This window comes from Schistocerca piceifrons, chromosome 6 (assembly GCF_021461385.2).
Source record: "Schistocerca piceifrons isolate TAMUIC-IGC-003096 chromosome 6, iqSchPice1.1, whole genome shotgun sequence".
Taxonomy (NCBI): domain Eukaryota; kingdom Metazoa; phylum Arthropoda; class Insecta; order Orthoptera; family Acrididae; genus Schistocerca; species Schistocerca piceifrons.
The window spans coordinates 345,197,558-345,204,186 of record NC_060143.1 but is presented as its reverse complement, the minus strand read 5'-3'; positions in this window follow the sequence as shown (position 1 = coordinate 345,204,186).

The following is a 6,629-nucleotide window of genomic DNA, read 5'->3' as shown; positions in this document are numbered from 1 at the left end:
TCGCAGCACCGTATTCTGAAATGCACCAACACACCTCTGCGTATGTGGACTGCTGCCAGCGCCACCGTGCGACGACTGCAGGTCAAATGCACCGCATGGTCATACCCCGAGGTGTTTTAAACCTGCAAACCGGCCACCAGAGCGTTGTTTCACCATGTATCAGCATTGTCCTTAATTTATGAGCATGAGTGTACTTCCAGGAATTACGCCCCTCACCTTTGATCCTTGCAAAGGGAGGTGTGCCAAGCTCTGTCTTCCTCGCGTCTTCAAATCACCGCCACACCGATACCTGCCACGAGATTTCCAGCACCTAAAACGCATGCAAGATGTACTTCCCTACTCGAAATCGTTCGCACGGGACTGATGACCGTAACATTCACTCCCGTAGTCTCCGGCAACCAACTCCTCCATCACCTCTTTTCTTGCAATAAACCGCAAGCTACACTTTCCTTCCATGGTCTTCTCCACTTCCATAGGTTGTTTTGTAGGGCGGGCAACCACAGCCAACCTTCGACATCTTTCAAAGAAAATTCCGCACTGGCTGTATCAATGATTTTTATTAAATTTGCGACCGGTTTCGCACCACTTATCGGTGCATCCTCAGGCAATCTGTACAAAAAATAATATAATAAGAGCTCATATAAACTATTCGATCCCCCAATTCTGGGGTATAATCTGAACTTTTAAACAACCAGTTTTTTTAATGAGGCAAGAAGGTATTCACACACGCTATTTATAACATGGTAACAATGAACATTGCCCTGTAGCCACTCCTCACCATTCACGTCAAGTACACCGCCATCTGGTGAAAGCGGTAGTCAAAATTCAAAAACCTTTTTAAAAAATTTTTTTTAAATGATGGGAGGGGCAATGACCTAGAAAATAAAAATAAAATACGATGCTGAGGCACTCTGAAAGGATAATTTTTTGGGCTAGATATGTGGAAGAAATAAAAACTTTGAGGTTCGCTGATGACATTGCAATTCTGTCAGAGACAGCAAAGGACTTGGAAGAGCAGTTGAACGGAGTGGACAGTGCCTTGAAAGGAGGATATAAGATGAACATCAACAAAAGCAAAACGAGGATAATGGAATGTAGTCGAATTAAGTCCGATGATGCTGAGAGAATTAGATTAGGAAATGAGACACTTAAAGTAGTAAAGGAGTTTTCCTATTTGGGGAGCAAAATAACTGATGATGGTCGAAGTAGAGAGAATATAAAATGTAGACTGGCAATGGCAAGGAAAGCCTTTCTGAAGAAGAGAAACTTGTTAACATCGAGTATAGATTTAAGTGTCAGGAAGTCGTTTCTGAAAGTATTTGTATGGAGTGTAGCCATGTATGGAAGTGAAACGTGGACGATAAATAGTTTGGACAAGAAGAGAATAGAAGCTTCGAAATGTGGTGCTACAGAAGAATGCTGAAGATTAGATGGGTAGATCACATAACTAATGAGGAGGTATTGAATAGAATTGGTGAGAAGAGAAATTTGTGGCACAACTTGACTAGAAGAATGGATCGGTTGGTAGGGCATATTCTGAGGCATCAAGGGTCACCAATTTGGTATTGGAGGGCAGCGTGGAGGGTAAAAATCGTAGAGGGAGACCAAGGGATGAGTACACTAAACAGATTCAGAAGGATGTAGGTTGCAGTAGGTACTGGGAGATGAAGCAACTTGCACAGGATAGAGTAGCATGGAGAGCTGCATCAAACCAGTAGTCTCTTGACTGAAGACCACAACAACAACAACAACATCTGGATGATATAATTTTGCTGTATAACGGTTCTTTCCAGGATTGTATTGATTTCCTAGGTGATCTAAACAATTTACTATGGAACAGAGCATTAATGGCACCCTTCCCTTCTTAGATCTATTGGTCAAAAACAGTGGCAACTCGGTTGCTTTTGACGTCACGATACGTAGATCGTCTAATCATCTATTGCAATTCAAAAAGGCCACATTCAGGGCTTTACTGCACAGGATGCATATGGTCCCATTATCTCAAGAAGCCAGGGATCGTTAATTTAAAGTAATGCAGTTTATCGCCTTTTCGAACGGATACGACGCGGATTTTGTTGGAAAGATGAACAGGGAGATATTACGGAGGAAAAACATGAAGCATAACACTGCTCGTACCCCACTCACATCCGGAACATTCACTTCCCTACAACCAGCTAGTAGTGGATTAGCTATTGGGCGTAAATTCCACATTTCAAGCAGAATCGGCAAATGCTTAAGTTCCAAGGGAATAAATCCGGTTTTTTATATTCCTCAAAACAATGGACAGAAGTTCAGGCACAAGGAGGCTGCAGCATGGAATAGTTCCAAGTCGTCGGTGGTATATAGTATCGCCTGTGATGATTGTGATGCGGAGTACTTAGGCCAGACAAGAAGTAGTTTTTAGACCCGCTTTAAGGAGCACATCAGCGACCCAGGCTCAAAATCGGCCGTAGGTGCGCATTTCCGGGAAACAGGTAAACATATCACCGGTATCCAGAACAACATGCGGGTGTTACACCTGGAAAATAAGGGCAACACCCTTAACGTTTTGAAAGAGGTTGAAATCTTCAAAGTTCTGAAGAAATCCCCTCGCTCCTCACTTAATGCCCAGACCGATCTGCGGCACAAGGGTCTTTTAGAAAATTTTCGTTACTTAAACATGAAGCCTTACCCCTATAGCTTACTTCTTAGTAGGTTCCGTCCTATATATTTTTATGCGTACTCCGGGCCTTACGCTGCCGAACCACCACATTTATTATGCTTATGGTTTTAACTAACTGCCGTGTTTTAAATTGGCCACTTAGTGTGGTATTAGAGTTTAAAAAAAAAGACTAGACATAAGGAATTGTTTATCAAATGTTCAGCAACCCCCACTCTTCACACCTTGTACGCATCATCCGGCCTCTGGCGATTCTCGCGCCACTGCGTGAGTGCTTTCCGGGTTTCGGCCAGTCTGTCAGGCCGTGTCCGCTGCATGCGGCTCCACTCAGTTTTGACGGTAAGTCCTGATATGTTTGCACGGCCTTAATGTTTGCGCTCTTCGTCGTTCGTGTTTAGCGGAGTTTTATCAGCATCGTATTTTATTTTTACTTTCTAGGTCATTGCTGCTCCCATCCTTTAAAAAAAATTTTAAAAAAGATTTTTAAATTTTGACTACCGCTTTCACCAGATGACGGTATATTGAACGTGAATGGTGGGGAGTGGCTACAGGGCAATGTTCAGCGTTACCATGTTATACATAGCGTATGTGAGTATTTTCTGGTCTCATTCAAAAAAACTGGTTGTTTAAAAGCTCAGTTTATATCTCAGAATTAGGGGGTCGAATAGTTTATATGACCTCTTATTATATTATTTTTTTGTACAGATTGCCTGAGGATGCACCGATAAGTGGTGCGAAACCGATTGCAGATTTAATAAAAATAATTTATACAGCCAGTGCGGAATTTTCCTTGAAAAAACTTCCATAGGTCTCGTATTGGACAACCATCATTGCTTTGCCCGTTGTGTCTCGTCCGGTGGACTATTAGGGGGCTTAGCCGACCTAATTTCATCACTGGATGGTGGATCAAAATGCCTGTAGTTCCCACGCGCTCAGCATGGAAACGGTCGTGGTTTCCGTAATTTTCTCTTTGCCACTTATGGCCGTTACCACCGTCACGCCTACCTTTTCGTTCGTCGCCGTTTCGATCTTTCCTGTTATTGTGGCCCGAGCTATTCGGATACGGCTGGTGACTGGAATTTCCAGTTCCGCTTCTGTGTGTGGACCCTTAGTGGTAATAACGCACTGAACGGAACTGCACTACAGGAGAGCGGCGCGGCGCGGCACGACGCGACCAAATATCATTGATGTAGAAAGGCACGGGACAGAACGCACTACGCGGCAGAGCAACTGCACGACGCAGCACTGCGAGGCAGTGCTGACCAGCTGGCCAACAATGACGCGCCATGTGGTGTCGCATAGTTCCGTTGTCGATAGTGCGATATAGCAAGTGTCGCGACACTACACGTCATTCCAGTCGTAACTCTTTTGACATGCGAAACGAAAGTTTCTTCAGCAAAATGGCTTGAGAAGAGGAAACGTTAACTGTATGCAACCCAAGCTGCAAAATGGTCGGGAATTAAAACACTGATTCAGGAAGTGTAGAATAAATTTCTTTTATTGCCTTCAGTGATCACAAAACAGTAGTAATATTGACAATATGACTCCGCCGCGAGTGGTCTAAGGCGCTGCTGTCATGGACAGTGCGGCTGGTCCCGGTGGAGGTTCGAGTCCTCCCTCGGGCATGGGTGTGTGTGTTTGTCCTTAGGATAATTTAGGTTAAGTAGTGTGTAGGCTTAGGGACTGATGACCTTAGCAGTTAAGTCCCATAAGACTTCACACACCGCTTGGTAGATATGGAGAGAGCCTTGGCGGAACACAGGATACTTGCTATTTGTCTGCATGTGGAGCATGGGACTAGATGTAGAGGTCATCACCTTCAGACAGTTGTTTGGAAGCGTTCTTCAATGCTTCAGATTTGTCCTATTTCCAAATGCTGCAGTGCCCTCAACATGTTTCTTCTTTTCATCAATAAGATAACAGTACCTCTTTTTATTTCTGTTACTTCACACATGTTGTGAACAGCACCATCCAGCGATGGTCAACACCAGAACAGTAATCATGTACATGACTGCAAAATGAGGAAACAATGCTCTTCAAACGAAACACCGAGACATCCGACATCCCATCACTGTGGAAGATGAGATTAACTGTATAGGTCATCACCTTCAGATAGCTGCTGGAAGTGCTATACAATGCTGCAAACTCTTCCGGTTTTCATATGTTGTAATGTCTGCCACGTTTCTTACACTAAAAAACATCGCCTCTGTGTTTTATTTCTACCAACCTGTGTGTCATGGTAGCTGTAGAGTTTACACCATGTGATGTTCAGTTTTCTGTGAGTGCCAATGGAGCAAAATGTGTTAATGTCGGCTTAGCACCTTACACAGGCCTCAAAGTCATTGTAGAAAAACAAAGTGTATGGCGGTGTACAAAACTGTAGTCTTACACTACTTGTATGTCCTATAGCCGAAAAAACAATGTATTAAATGCTTATGACGGAGCAACACATGTGACTGATAGTCTGCTGGATATGATCTTCCTTCAGTACAGTCAATAAAACTTTACACAGGTCTGTGCAAGCGACTTCGACTACTGGTCACTGGCTCCAGTGGAGCCATATACACTCCTGGAAATGGAAAAAAGAACACATTGACACCGGTGTGTCAGACCCACCATACTTGCTCCGGACACTGCGAGAGGGCTGTACAAGCAATGATCACACGCACGGCACAGCGGACACACCAGGAACCGCGGTGTTGGCCGTCGAATGGCGCTAGCTGCGCAGCATTTGTGCACCACCGCCGTCAGTGTCAGCCAGTTTGCCGTGGCATGCGGAGCTCCATCGCAGTCTTTAACACTGATAGCATGCCGCAACAGCGTGGACGTGAACCGTATGTGCAGTTGACGGACTTTGAGCGAGGGCGTATAGTGGGCATGCGGGAGGCCGGGTGGACGTACCGCCGAATTGCTCAACACGTGGGGCGTGAGGTCTCCACAGTACATCGATGTTGTCGCCAGTGGTCGGCGGAAGGTGCACGTGCCCGTCGACCTGGGACCGGACCGCAGCGACGCACGGATGCTCGCCAAGACCGTAGGATCCTACGCAGTGCCGTAGGGGACCGCACCGCCACTTCCCAGCAAATTAGGGACACTGTTGCTCCTGGGGTATCGGCGAGGACCATTCGCAACCGTCTCCATGAAGCTGGGCTACGGTCCCGCACACCGTTAGGCCGTCTTCCGCTCACACCCCAACATCGTGCAGCCCGCCTCCAGTGGTGTCGCGACAGGCGTGAATGGAGTGACGAATGGAGACGTGTCGTCTTCAGCGATGAGAGTCGCTTCTGCCTTGGTGCCAATGATGGTCGTATGCGTGTTTGCCGCCGTGCGGGTGAGCGCCACAATCAGGACTGCATACGACCGAGGCACACAGGGCCAACACCCGGCATCATGGTGTGGGGAGCGATCTCCTACACTGGCCGTACACCACTGGTGATCGTCGAGGGGACACTGAATAGTGCACGGTACATCCAAACCGTCATCGAACCCATCGTTCTACCATTCCTAGACCGGCAAGGGAACTTGCTGTTCCAACAGGACAATGCACGTCCGCATGTATCCCGTGCCACCCAACGTGCTCTAGAAGGTGTAAGTCAACTACCCTGGCCAGCAAGATCTCCGGATCTGTCCCCCATTGAGCATGTTTGGGACTGGATGAAGCGTCGTCTCACGCGGTCTGCACGTCCAGCACGAACGCTGGTCCAACTGAGGCGCCAGGTGGAAATGGCATGGCAAGCCGTTCCACAGGACTACATCCAGCATCTCTACGATCGTCTCCATGGGAGAATAGCAGCCTGCATTGCTGCGAAAGGTGGATATACACTGTACTAGTACCGACATTGTGCATGCTCTGTTGCCTGTGTCTATGTGCCTGTGGTTCTGTCAGTGTGATCATGTGATGTATCTGACCCCAGGAATGTGTCAATAAAGTTTCCCCTTCCTGGGACAATGAATTCACGGTGTTCTTATT